Source organism: Camelina sativa, chromosome 11 (genome assembly GCF_030686135.1).
Source record: "Camelina sativa cultivar CO46 ecotype springtype chromosome 11, ASM3068613v1".
In the NCBI taxonomy this organism is placed as follows: Eukaryota; Viridiplantae; Streptophyta; class Magnoliopsida; order Brassicales; family Brassicaceae; genus Camelina; species Camelina sativa.
In genome coordinates this window covers 37,236,276-37,250,821 of record NC_141890.1, presented here as the reverse complement: position 1 = coordinate 37,250,821, position 14,546 = coordinate 37,236,276, and the positions used below count along the sequence as shown (strand labels likewise).

Genomic DNA, 14,546 nt, shown 5'->3' with positions numbered 1-14,546 from the left:
TTCTGGTCCTTTTATTGTCAGCTCCTACACAAGAATAAACAATATTCCATTTACTCATTTTCTTGTAAAATACTGATTAATGCTCTCTCTTACTAGAAACATGTCTTTATCTCAAAGTCGTAATTACACATCTCATTTTCATTATCGAATCCAACAGAAAATTACATTATCATCATTACGGTTGGTTTTGGTTTGTGACGTTTGTTGTATCTTGTTTAATTCTGTGGTCGTCTACCAGTTTCAGAGGCATCTTTGTTATGCGACGTCACGATAATGATGCATTGAAAGACTTTCAAACATTGCAATTATTATTATTTTATTAATTTTTGAATTTTGATGGTCTTTGGGTCTACGTTCACTACGTAAGCAATTGAAATGTGTCGGACAACTTTTGTGTGGATCTTATACAAAAAAAAGTATTTTGGTGGACAATTTTGGAGTAAAATGTTATTTCTTTTTGGCAGAGAAAAATGGTTTTTAAGCAATATTGTTTTTAAAACCGATTTGGGCTGCAACTCCGATTATCTTCCGGGTCACCGGATCACCGGATCAACTTAGATCAAATCGCTCATTAGTTATATATATAGAATTTAATTTTATACATCATTATCTATATATTATAAATATAAAATACATAATTTAAATCTAGATGATGTGCAATAAATCTTTAAAGAAAAAAAAAAACACTAAGATGTAAATCGCTAATGATGAAATAAATTAATAGAGCATCATATTAACCAATCTTGTTTTTTTTCTGTCACCATTCCGTTTTCTTTTTTTGTGAGCAACATGGTGAAATACTAATCAAAATATAAGGACTCATCTTGTTTTATTTGGTAGCTGGTTGACAAGTTCATACTGATATGAGATTAGAGGTGGACCAGGTGGTATACACAAGGTCTGTTCTGGTTGTAGCGTCCTCACTGAGTCAAAGTCCTTGTTTTTGCAGGATTGGCAACAGTCTTTTACATGATTTTCTCATCTCGATGTTCCAAGGCAACTGTCTGATCTTATCTCTTTTCAAGTCACATGCAAGGGAAGAGTTACTAGCTTTTGAATTCGGAGTTCCAATAGGAGTACTTAAATAATTTTATAAAGATGTAGTGTCTAGTTCTCTCAAGGGTAGTTTATATTTTGGTGTGAGTTGGAGGATTACATGGCCTAAATCATGTTCATAGAGTAATAAAAAAGCCGGTTCAAAATATTGTGGTTGTGTAACCAGTCAATCTCTAGGGCAACTAATGCCTAATGATGTGCTTTACATTACCAAGTTGTAAGGGCTAAAGTGTTAGGAGGCCCATGAGATCAAGTTCATCTAAAACTCTGTTTTACATGGAAAACAACACATCACCATCGACTACTACTTCTTTCGAAAGAAAATGTTAATGTGGGTTTCTAATAGCACATGCGTCTGTTAGAATTTAGAGTTTGAATCCAACCCTCTAAAAATTCTTTAACCCAAGAAAGAAAATGCACACAAATAATCTATAGGATGATCATCATTGTGCTTTCCGGTCATAGTTACCTTGTGGATCCGAAATATTTAGACTTGAAATAGTAAAACTAAAGTCAATGACATATAACTCCAACGTTGGTTAATATCAAAGCAAATAGATAAGATAAATTGTGAAAACCATGAATAATAACTAATAAGCCTGTCACAATACTCCACAACTCAAAATTCTGCACGAAATATCAACTTGCAAATTTCCCACTCAATCGCGAGTTAATGTTTCCATGAATTTTGAGTTCTTTCCCCGTTCATCTTGAAAGGACATGTTTCTTCTATCTAAAAGACGACATTCCTTTCATCTAAAAGACGACATTTTTAATCGCAGGATATGTCTCTACACATCAGAGTCAAAAAAAAATTTCTTGCCTCACCAACAAGAGATTAATACATAGAACATGCACGTTGCACAATTATTTTAACGTTTGGTTAACTTTTATTTATTTATTTACTTACTCTGTTATTGTATAATTATAGTGAAGAAGTGATATATAGAGAATCAATCTGAAAGGCTTTGACATCATTTCCACACTTTGTTCGGATTCTGATTTATAGACACATCCTTAATTCCTTAAGATATAAGAGTTTTAGTTTTTCGTTCTGCTTTATCCCTGGAGAGCATAATTGGTATGCCGATACTCTAGCTAAAAACGTTCTTTCTCTCTCTTGTATGTGAAACGTCGTTTTTTGAAATATAAGAGTTTGGTTGATCAAAAAAGACACATCCTTATGATCTATTATTTAAGCCTTCTCCTAATCTCTTTGTATCATACTGTCTGTATTTGTTATTAACGGAAGGTAATTTTGAGATGCTAATTTTGAGAGAATATGTAGCTAGATTTGGAGACGCATGCATTATTAAGCTCCGGCCTCCCGCAACGCTTCTTCTCCTCTCTTGCCAACTCATATCAGGTGATGAATGTCTTTTTTGGCATGATGACGGGACCTCTCTAGGTCCTCTGCTTATCTGTTAGTTATCACTACTTCTAACGAAAGTCTATAGTACTCTAGTCTTATAAGTTAAGATTTATTGTGAAACACATGTACTTATAAGTAGATTTTGATAAGTAAATATAATTGGAGTAGAATCACTCTACACATGTGGACTTGTTCATCTTCAACAGACTGTCCACTTCAGAAAAGAGTTGTCGCCGATGGGCATTGTATGCGTTTTCAACTTGCTTGGCTCCTCTCTACATATTCTCGTGTATCTGTGGCGCGTCCAGTCGGTCAATGTGGTTGACCGATGGGTTATTTCTTTTAACAAGTCAAGAGGTGAAAACTGTTAACATAAAGAAATATTTAACTTTTCATGCTAAAGTTTTTAAATAAAAGTAATACATGTTGCATCAACCTAACTCTATTTTAATCTATACTAGGTGATACCCCATGCTACACCACAGAATTACACATGTTATAATTAATTTATGTATATTAATAATGCATAAAATGTTCTTGATTTATGTATGTTTTTATAATTTTGAAATTTTAAATAGTGTTGAGTTGTATATTTGGTTTATTTACATGATAAATATTAAAACATATTTAGACAAGTACGTTGTTTAGATATCGTTAATCTTTTGCACGGCAACAAATATACAACGATCGTTTTGACTCCAAATATCAGATTTTTATTTAGTTTTAGTTTGGACTATTGCACGTGTATAACCTACGCATAACTATTGTAGAATGACAAAAACATCTCGTCCCATCCCGTCTTGTCCTGTCCCGTTTTGTCCTGTCTCGTCTTGTTTCATCTCGTCCCTACCCGTAAATTTTTTATGTCTCATAACTATTCTCTTTTAATTAATTAACTATTAGATAATTTTTATCGTCCAAAAATTTTTGGTAAAAACACAACTAAAATTTGTGCCTTTCTCACATTTTTAACATATAATTTATTTCTTTCTGCAATAGAAAATTTGTTCATAGTAAATAAATTAAAAAGCTACTTATTAATATTCAATTTTGCATAAATATATAGTAATACAATATAGTCAACTAATTGTAATTATTGAATTTTAGAGTTTTAAATACTTATTTTAGGATAATTACTATTTAGAAATACAAATATAAATTGAAATTTCTTTGCTTTTTTTTTTGTTTTTTTAAAAATATATATATATATATATATATATATATATATATATTTATTTTATGTTATGAGTTCTATTGAAAAATCGCTCCCAGACACAAACCCCAATGCGAACCAAAGAAGTATGAGGCTTCCTATTAACAGGATCTCACCAACTCTCCTTTACTAAAGAAGGTAAGTTTCCAGTGGTCCAAAAGAAGCATGCCTCTACCCACCGAACCGATCTTTGTTACCAGTGTCCTCACGTCGCATCTCCCTCCAGCAACCTCCGCTCAAACCTAATCCCGCCACCCTCATCCTCCTATCCACCAGAGAAACCTTGGTATCATCTTTTGCTAACCTATCCAGCTGCACGAATTTCCTCTCTAAGCGTGTGTTTTTTTTTTAAACCTTGTCAACCCTCTAACCCTTGTTTACACCAAAGTCTAAGCAAACCATCGTCTCCCCAGTCAAAGTCGTGTTAGACATAATCGCTTTGTAGCATGGATCGAAAACCTTCTTACCTGGAAAAAGGAAAAGCGATAGTCAGAGACTTCTCCCCACCACCAAGAAAAAGAATCTGAGCCCCAGAAATGGATACCTCTGACCTCATCGCAGAAAACTCGCCTACCATCAAGGGTAGACTCACTAATCCTGTGTTTCAACGACCTTGGACTCTTTTCCCTTTTCTTTTCTTGCTAACAGATGGACCCTTAGAGGCAAAGCGATAGGAGTAGATCTTGGCAGAGGTTGCTTCCAGCTCAAGTTTGACTTTAAAGAAGACCTCCAAAAAGTCTTAGACAACCGCCCATACCACTTTGACCAGTGGATGGTTATTCTTTAGAGATGGGAACCTGTAATATCAGAGACTTTTCCGTCAAAGATACCCTTTTGGATTGAAATCCAATAGCTACCTAAGCACTTTTGGAAACAGGAGATGCTCCAGCGTATAGGGGAGGAACTCGGAGAAGTTATGGATCTCGAGATATCAAGCACCGCTGCCAAAGTTAAAGTTCTTGTTGATGGACTCCAACCTCTAATAAAAGACACGGTGGTAGAGTTCGCAAATGGCGAAGAGGCTCTCGTGAACCTCGAATACATTAATCTGAAGAATCATTGCTACTATTGCCACTGACTGACGCATGATGAGAAAGCATGCCCAGGTTTTCAAAGCAAGAACCCCATACCTCCCGCTCCAATACCACTATCAGGAGATACCCGGGCTGACCAACCACGGAACTACTATACCCCTCAGGATAACTTTAGAGCTCCGGTGAGATCTACTTCACACCAAATACGGGAGAGGTCGCTTCCCCAGGAACCTAATCGTAGCAAGGGTTTCATAGACTACGGGGACAAACCATATTCAGCTTCCCAACCCAGACCAAGAAGTATCTACTCCCATGAACCTAAATTCTCTGGGAAAAGAAAAAGGGATAAAAGGGACCATTTAAAATCTTTGCCGCCTATCCCTAGAAGCCATAGTTCCAGATCTGACGACCCTAGGAACACAGGAGCGAGATCTTCAAGATACCAAAGGAGAGACTATTCCAGATATGACAACAGGAACCACGAGGTATCCTACTCAAGAACCCTACAATGGAAAGAAAAGTCTACTCCACGAGAGCTACTATGGTCGGAATCCTCTAAAACACCGAGATATAGACGACCACCGCTGGAAAGAACACATGAGCCAAACCCCCTACCTGCCAATGATATCCCAGTCCCGTCCATGGAAGAGGTAATGGGAGAGCTCAGGGAGGTAACAATGCAATACACTTCGTGTGATGACCCTACAGAAAGTTTAGCTCGAAAACAGCGAGTTCTTCAGGGTGAAGCCCGTGGATTAACGGTTGAAACGGCTTTAGGTATCATTGCTTCAGCTTCAGGTGAAACAACCTCTACCCACATCCGTTCTGCAAGCGCAGTGATATCTCATACCGCTATTCCTAGTCGACACCTGGATCAATCTAAAATCCCAATCAGTAATATCATTGCCACAAAAAAGAAACGAGGACGACCTATTCTCACCAAACCAAACAATAGAAGTCCTTTGAACTTAAGAGGAGCAAAATCTAGCAAGAGGAATAAAACGCTAATACAGGGCTCACCTAACCGGCGAGCAACCTCGACTGGACCACAACAGCAGAGGAGTGGTGAAGCTGCGACCAGGAATAGGAACCAGCCAAACCCAACTGGAGAAAATTAAGCGGGACCCTCTCAACCCAACGATCCTCCTCCTGTTACTCTGATCCCACCAATTGTAAGGAACAAGAGGGATTTTCACAATCCCCCACCACATCTTCCTTAAAATTGTTAGCTGGAACTGTTGTGGGTTGGGGAATCCCACTACAGTCCGGCGACTAAAGGAGATGACCGCCAGACATCTCCAGACATCCTATTCCTCATGGAAACAAAAAACCAAGATGATATTGTGTTAAACTCCACAGAGGACCTCAAATTCACCAAGAGAAAATTGATCTCACCTCAAAGTTTTGGTGGAGGAGGCTTAGCTTTATTCTCGGGTACCAAGATTGATCTCCTTATCCTAGCAGACTGCCAAAATTTCCTTGACACAAGAATAGTAGCTGAAGGCAAAACCTTCTATGTCACCTTCGTGTATGGAGAACCTGATAAAGCAAAGAGAAAACAAATCTGGGACCAAATATCTGCAGTGGGCCAAAACAGATCAGAACTGTGGCTTCGTACGGGCGAATTCAATGATATTATCGATGCATCTGAAAAATCTGGAGGGCCACCACGTCCCAAAGGTTTCTTTATCGACCTTTGAACCTTTATGTCGGAGAATGACCTATATGATCTACGCCATTCTGGAAATCCTCTATCCTGGAGAGGTAAAAGATATGAACATTTGGTGTTATGTAGGTTGGACAGAGCTATGTCAAATAGTGAATATCTGCGATTTGAAGGATCCAACTTACCCCACTGGAAGGTGTGAATATCTGTGATTTGAAGGATCCGACCATAGACCTTTTAGTCACCTACTTTAACTTGAAAAGAAGTAGACAAAAAGGGCTTTTCCGATATGATAGAAGGATTAAGGATAATGAGGAGGTCACCCAGCTGCTATCCGAGCACTGGAACCCTGCGTGTTTTGAAAAAGTGGACATAAAGATTAGTAGGGTTAGAGCAGCTATAATAAGATGGAGTAAGGAAAAGCATCGTAACAGCCAAAAAAAGATTGAATAATGGCAGACTAAACTTGAGGGAGCCATGTCCACCCTCGACTCCATAGCAGAATCTATCACACTGATAAATGCAGAGCTCTTAGCTGCATATAGGGATGAAGAAAACTTCTAGAAACAACGTAGCCGGCAATTGTGGCTAACCCTAGGTGAACAAAACACATGCTACTTTCATGCAATCACAAAGGGGAGAAAAGCAATAAAAAAATTTTCTGTGATTGAAAACAACCTGGGGGAAACAGTCTTCGAGGAAGGAAAGATCCTGGAAGTGATCATTGACTACTACCAGAAGATTTTCACCTCAGAAGGCGGATCGGATGAGGATATCGTTACTGAAGCTATCAAACCTTGCATCTCGGAGGAAACCAATAAAAAACTTATTGCCATTCCAACATCCATTGAGATTAAAAGAGCATGCTTCTCCATACATGCGGACAAGGCACCGAGACCCGATGGCTTCTCGACAATTTTTTTCCAATCCAACTGGGCAACGATTGGAAAACAAATCATACTGGAGATTCAAAACTTCTTCTCCTCGGGAGTTCTGCCACGAAACATGAATGCCACTCACGTTAGACTCATTCCAAAGATCCAAAGCCCTCAAGCAATGAAGGACTATAGACCTATAGCTCTATGTTCGGTGTACTATAAAATCATAGCAAAAGTCCTTACCAAACGACTCCAACCGGTCCTACCAGGCCTGATCTTGGAGAACCAATCGGAGTTTTTTCCCATAGCGACCTATATCGGATAATGTATTAATCACCCACGAAGCACTTCAGTATCTGCATACATCCAAAGCTAAAAAGTCAGTGTTTATGGCTGTAAAAACTGATATGAGCAAAGCTTATGATAGGGTTGAATGAGAATTTATTAGACAGGTCATACAGAGAATGGGCTTCCATCATAAATAGATCAACTGGATCATGCAATGTATAATTACAGTTACTTACTCTTACCTGTTGAATGGCTCAGCTCAAGGACTCGTGATGCCCCAGAGAGGACAAGGTGACCCCGTTTCACCCTTTGTGTTTATCCTCTGTAGCGAAGTACTCTCTGGCCTCTGTCTTAAAGCTCAAGATGAAGGAAGCTTGATGGGTATCAGAGTAGGGAAGAAGATCCCTAGACTAAACCATCTACTTTTTGCGGATGATACAATGTTTTTCTGTAAATCCGATCCTGAAACCTGTGCTTGTCTGCTCCAAATCCTGCAAATGTATAAGAAGGTATCATGACAATGTATTAACCCGCAAAAGTCTACCATAACTTTCTCATCCAAGACTTCGGAACCAGCAAAAGTCAGAATAAAAAACAAACTGGGCATCCAAAAAGAAGGAGGTTGTGGAAAGTACTTTGGCCTCCCTGAACTCTTTGAAAGGAAAAAGAAATATCTTTTCACTAGCATTGTGGACAGAATACGCCAAAGAGCCCGCAGCTGGACCTCAAAGTTCTTATCTTCAGCTGGAAAATTGATCATGTTGAATTCGGTTCTTGTAGCAATGCCAACCTAAGCCATGTCTTGCTTCAAGCTACCACAATCCCCCTGTAAACGTATCCAGTCAGTACTTACAAGATTTTGGTGGGATGGTACTGATGAGAAAAGGAAAATAGCATGGATATCTTGGAAAAGTCTTACTAAGTCAAAGGGAGCCGGAGGACTTGGTTTTAGAGATCTCCAATGCTTCAATGATGCTTTACTAGCAAAATTAGAATGGCGTATCCTCACAAATCCCACTAGCCTACTAGCACGAATTTTGCTGGGCAAGTACTGCCAAACATCATCCTTTCTTAACAATCAACCACCTTCGAACTCATCCCATGGATGGAGAATTATCTATGTAGGCAGGGACCTTCTGAAGAAGCAACTCGACAATGCCATTGGTGATGGAACCACGACATCAATCTGGTACGATCCTTTGTTGTCTGTAGATGGTCCTCTCCTCCCTACAGGCCCACCAAAAGAAACAAATCAATATCTCAAGGTCTACACCCGAGACTGGGATAAAGAGGCTATCCAACGAATTTTACCAGGATATGAGAAATAAATACTTGCTATCCGACCAAGTAACCATGGTGCATCTGATTCCATCATCTGGCTCCCCTCAAAAACAGGAATCTACACTGTCAAGCTATTACGAGAGCCTCAAGGGACCCCCAAGAGACAGCTTGAATAGCCATACACCAAAGGAACCTAACTGGAAGTCAGACGTGTGGAATGTGAAAACATCCCCCAAAACTAATATTTTCCTTTGGAAGGTGTTGAGAGGTGCAATACCACTAGGAGACCAGCTGAGAACGAGGAAGATAAATCCTGATGCTAAATGCCCCTTCTGTGGAGAAGAAGAGACGGTGATCCACTTGTTCTTCCATTGTCGCTTCGCAGCCAAAGTATGGTCAATGCTTCCCGTCCATACCCCAATTAACCCAGATAACATGGACTCAATCCAAATCCTCCTGGAAAGGGCAAAATTCTTACTCCTCTTGCCACCATGCGGCAAAGGAGACATACCTGTTTTCCCGTGGCTTATCTGGGGAATCTGGATTGCTCGAAATAGACTGATCTTCAAGGAACGCACTCTAAACCCATCAGATACGCTTACCCAAGCTCTTGTAGCAGGTCGTGAATGGAACACCACCCACACTTTAAACAAATCAACACCTGGAGCCACAGAAGTAGCAAGACAGATTAGATCTGATGCCTCGGAGACTACCTGCAATACAGATGCTGCCTGGCGGGCAGAGTCGAGGTGTGCGGGACTAGGCTGGATCTTCAATAAGGACAAGCTGGATTATCGAATTGAAGGCCAAGCTCAACCGCAAGAGATCAGATCCCCGCTCCTCGCTGAAGTTTTTGCGATTTACCTCGCTCTGAGTAATGCTGCTACCCGAGGGTTGTAACCCTTCATATCGCTTCAGATTCCAAACAGGCAATCGAAGCTATCAACTCGGAGATTTTACAGAAGGAATCCACGGGATTCTCCATGATATCCTCGATCTAGCAACTAGTTTCCACAAAATTCACTTTTCGTTTGTATCATGTAAAGTAAACAAAGAAGCCGATCCTTTAGCAAAGCAGGCCCTTAAAAACTTTGTACCGAACCCGGTTTAGTTGGTTAAATGAAGTTTGATTAGCACATTTTATAATTTTTTTTAAACAACAAATGCTATCCATTAAATAGTTTATTTTCATAAATATATATTATTTTTATTTATGATTACATCATATATTAGTTACATAAGATCTTTTTAAAGATATTTCTTGCATATCTTGTGTTTTAGAGAGTATTTACAAATAAGTTGATTTTAGATGTATTTTATATATCCATTAAAATAAATTTGAATTGATTTTTATTAATTTCACATATCTTATATATTAATTAACTTTATATTATTAAGGCTATAATGAATACTTTACTATTTTAAAATACCTTTTAAATTAATTTTATTTTTATTTTAAATTGTTTTCAAAATTAAACTGGATTTATTTATTTGTTCCTAAAACTGTGGGGGAAAATATGCACAAATATTAACTGTAAATTTTTTTCTTATTATTTTTCTTCGTTTTTCCTAAAATATTTATAAAGAATCAGAAATTTAGATTTGATTTATTATGTATTTAAACGTTTTCCTTATTTAATTCTGATGTATATATTTTCCTTAATTAAATATTTTAAATGATTAAGATTTAAGCAAGATTATGGTTGATTTAATACATAATAAATATATTATTAGTGAAAATTGGGTCATTAACTGGGTATTAAATAACCCGTGGGTATCCCATTTAATTTGAAAGGTTAGAGAATTATATATCAATGATATACTAATGTATATATAATTATTGATTACTAACCATTTTATTTAAAAACTACCAAAACAAAGTCATGGTCCAAAAGTTGGTCCATGAGTACTCCTGCTTTATAGATATATATATTTGGAGACATTTATGAAACAAATCATAAAGTTCAAACCTATTTACACGCATGCCATTGAGATTAATTATTAATTTGTTTTTCATTTGATTAATTAATATTGAGTTTTGATTTTTGAAAACAAGATTTCCTATCCTAATAAAATTTCCAAAACAATCGGTTTCACTGTCTTTAAATTTAAGTATTAAGTTTATAATTAATTTAATTAATATTAAGTTTTAATTTTTCAAAACAATATTTTCTCCGTATAGACATTTCCTAAACAATCGGCCTAATCAATAAATGAATTGATTTTCAATCTTGGAGGAGGATTCGTGGCCAAGATTTTCGATCTCAACGCATTGATATCTAATTATATTCCCCTAATCTATATGTTCAAAACAAATAAAATTTAAATGCTAAGATATATCATATCCCAAGAATATTCCAAAAATAAAACAGATTACACCTCATTTCTCCCGAATAAGTTGCTTAATTGAATATTTTTTGCGTGCACAGGTTTGTTTAGTAGACCTAAATGGTCAGTATATAAATACTCTACACCTAAATCCTGATTGTACATCAGCAATCACAATTACACAAAGCTTACCAGAAAACTTAAACACTCTTTCGTGTTCTATATATGCCAAAAATCGAAACTTAATAATGATGTCTCCTATTTTCTCATCAGAAAACTGAAGCACTCTTTCGTAGATGAATTATGACAAATAAAGATGATGAAATCAATTGACTAAATATCAAGATGGGCAGAGATGTCACAATGGACGGGATAAAACAAAGACCAAGAAGATGATATAATTATTTTGTCAGATAAAAACAATAACAATTGTGTCGGTCTAGACAAAAAAAAAATATTAGTTTATTTTAAAACAAAAGTCAATTACGTAATATATATATCTGTAAGTAATTAGTATACTGAATTATTATTTTTGTTCAAATAGCTATTTTCCCATTTCTAACAAATTATATATACACATCTTGGGTCCATTTTAATAACCAAAGATTATTAAAAGAAAAACAAAGCGGAATTCATGTCAAACAAATAACTGTAAACAACTTTTATTTGCATTTCACCACAAACCTATATATACTAAAGTTAACTGATTCTTTATATATAAAACTGTAACAACCCGTCCCGTGGACCCCACTAGCCTTACTGCTAGCCGTCCCAACGGACCCCAAGCTGGCCCTGCAGGGCATCGATCCTAACCCATCACTGTGGATATCCAAATCCACAGTAGGTTATTGGTGCGCCAGGCGTTCCTCGAACCCTGATCAATTGGTAACAACCTTCCCACAGGACAAGCTGTCACCAATTGATCAGGGTTCGAGGAACGCCTGGCGCACCAATAACCTACTGGTGGATTTGGATGAGTAGTTCCATTTGCAATGGTGAGGGGTTAGGATCGATGCCCTACAGGGCCAGCTTGGGGTCCGTTGGGACGGCTAGCGGGGGGCTAGCAGGGTCCACGGACGGTCCGTTGGGGCAGCTAGCAGAAGACTAGTGGGGTCCACGGGACGAGTTGTTACAAAAACATACAAAACTACAATACAAAATTTTCCTGTACATATATTTAAAAAAATTTAAATAATAAAAATACTAGTATCTGTAAATAAATAAAAAACAAACAGTATATTTCTTCTATAAATCATTACTTATTTAATTGTATGTTATACTATAATATAAAACAATAAACCTCAAACAAAATACTTTCTAATTTCCATACAAACTAATATATCTATATTTGTGAGGTTGTACGGTTTAAAAAATACAAATTAAACATTAGTTAAATATATAGTTAATCCATAAAACAAATTACATTTTTTATAAAAAATGGCCTCGCGGTGTACCGCAGGTGAATATCTAGTTCACATAATACATCTCAATACTTCTCCCAACTTGAATCTTCTTTTAATGGCCAAAATTTTTATATAGCATCCACTTGCAATAGGAAAGCAAGCAAAAAAATACGGGTTTTAAGTGGTCGTGACTTACTCAAAAAAAAATGCAAACCGTAGCACAAAAGAAGTATGTGTTATTCTTGTATTCATAACTTGTTGTTGATAAAAATTTCAATGGGCTGAACTAATTTTGAATAAATAATCTTTTTATGGTTTTTAATAATTTATTTGATGTATTTTTCTATTTTTCAAGAGTACAAATTCATCACAATTTTTTTTTGAATACTTTGACGTTAGTTTATAATTACTTTCAAAAAAGAAAATTTATCTTTACCTGGACAGAGAAAACTAATGTTAATTTTTATTTTACATTTACTTAAGAATAAACCAAAATTTTAACTAAAATACTGACGTTGTTCGTTTATGTGGCAAACGATGGTACCTTTGATAGTTTTGTTGCCGCAGGTACCTGCAGCATGATTGTCCGACGAACGCTACATTCTGCGACTAAAAATTTTGAACGCCATTAGATTCAGCGATTAAAAACGTTCTGTTTGCTGATGTCAGCCACATGTGCCGAAGAAATGAACATGTCACTAATCCTATATTTAGTGATGAAAAGATGAAATCATTCTAATAATACAATATTTAATTTTTATTATTTATGAAATTTATTATTGGATATAAATTTAGGGTTTTAGTTTTAATTATGCTTTTACACAATTCAATTTGATTAAAAATTTCTTGATTAAAATAACATAATTAAATTTGATTGACTTAATTTATATATGCAATGTTTAAGGGGATACATGTCAATTTTTCATATAAGAAATGAAGAGTTAATGCATTTGCTTGTTTTTTTTAATTATATTAAAATGAAATTAAATTTAAGGCATGTGGCATGTTGAAGTTTCAAACTCTGGATAAACAATTTAACTATAACTTATAAGATTATTAACTATATCTTTTTTCACATGCTTAAAATAAATTTAATTAAAAAATATTCCTCAATAATGTTGTAACGCCCCGACCGCCACCTCTTAGTGAGCCCCATATCGAATCTCATTCCATGGACCCACCTTCCTTAATGGGTCTCACGTCCTCTCACTAGACCCGTGAGCTCATCTCTATTCGACGACCGGTTTTCTACGTACGAGAGATTTTGAAGATTTCTTACCGTCCCTACAAATCATCACATGATCTTTCCCGGTGTTTTGTCCTCACTGGCACAGTTCCGACAATCACTTCCCAGAAAGTCACCCATCCTTAGACTACTCCAGCTCAAGCACACTTAACTCTGTAGTTCTCTCAGGACCATTGACCTAAAAGATAAGTGCACTTTGGTGACATAGGTGGCCAAATTTTTTTTTTAAACCTCTCTGCATGTCCCTGAAACCGGGGTGTCACAATTCACCCACACTAACAGATCGCAACGTTCTCGTTTGGCACCAAGACTGTCACCCCCGACGGTGTGAGTACACTCGACTCCACACTCGTTTGGGTTTGGTTCTGATACCACTTGTAATGCCCCGACTGTCACCTCTTAGTGGGCCCCATGTCAAATCCCAGTCCATGGGCCCACCTTCCTTAATGGGCTTCATGTCCTCTCACTAGGCCCGTGAGTCCATTTATATCTGACGGTCGGTTTGCTACGTCCGGGAGGCTTTAAAGACTTGCTATTGTCCCTACAAATCACCATATGATCTTTCACTACAAGAAATACTGGCTATAGCACAAAATATTTTGTAACTATGTCTCATATGTCGTGGCTATTTGGTCTATATCCTCGAAAAGCCACAAAAGAATTTTGTGGCTATAGGGTTGTAGCTATTTTGTTTCGTGTCTATTTGCGGAAATATAGCCACAAAATTGCAACAACAGGGTTTTATGGAAAACAGATTACCAGAAACAGTTTTCAGATATAT

At 36.8% G+C, this 14,546-nt stretch overlaps 1 long non-coding RNA gene across 1 annotated transcript; it reads right to left on the bottom strand.

The window, feature by feature from the left end:
- Nucleotides 1-3,659: 3,659 nt before the first annotated feature.
- LOC147934924 (uncharacterized) lies at nt 3,660-9,839 on the bottom strand. The gene is made up of 11 exons (XR_015571231.1): nt 8,819-9,839; nt 8,427-8,734; nt 8,143-8,333; nt 7,750-7,998; nt 7,463-7,575; nt 7,020-7,334; nt 6,527-6,690; nt 6,071-6,431; nt 5,696-5,982; nt 4,186-5,554; nt 3,660-4,108 (listed from the first exon to the last, which is right to left on the bottom strand). It is a non-coding gene; the product is annotated as an uncharacterized LOC147934924 (long non-coding RNA).
- Between the last annotated feature and the right edge of the window lie 4,707 nt (nt 9,840-14,546).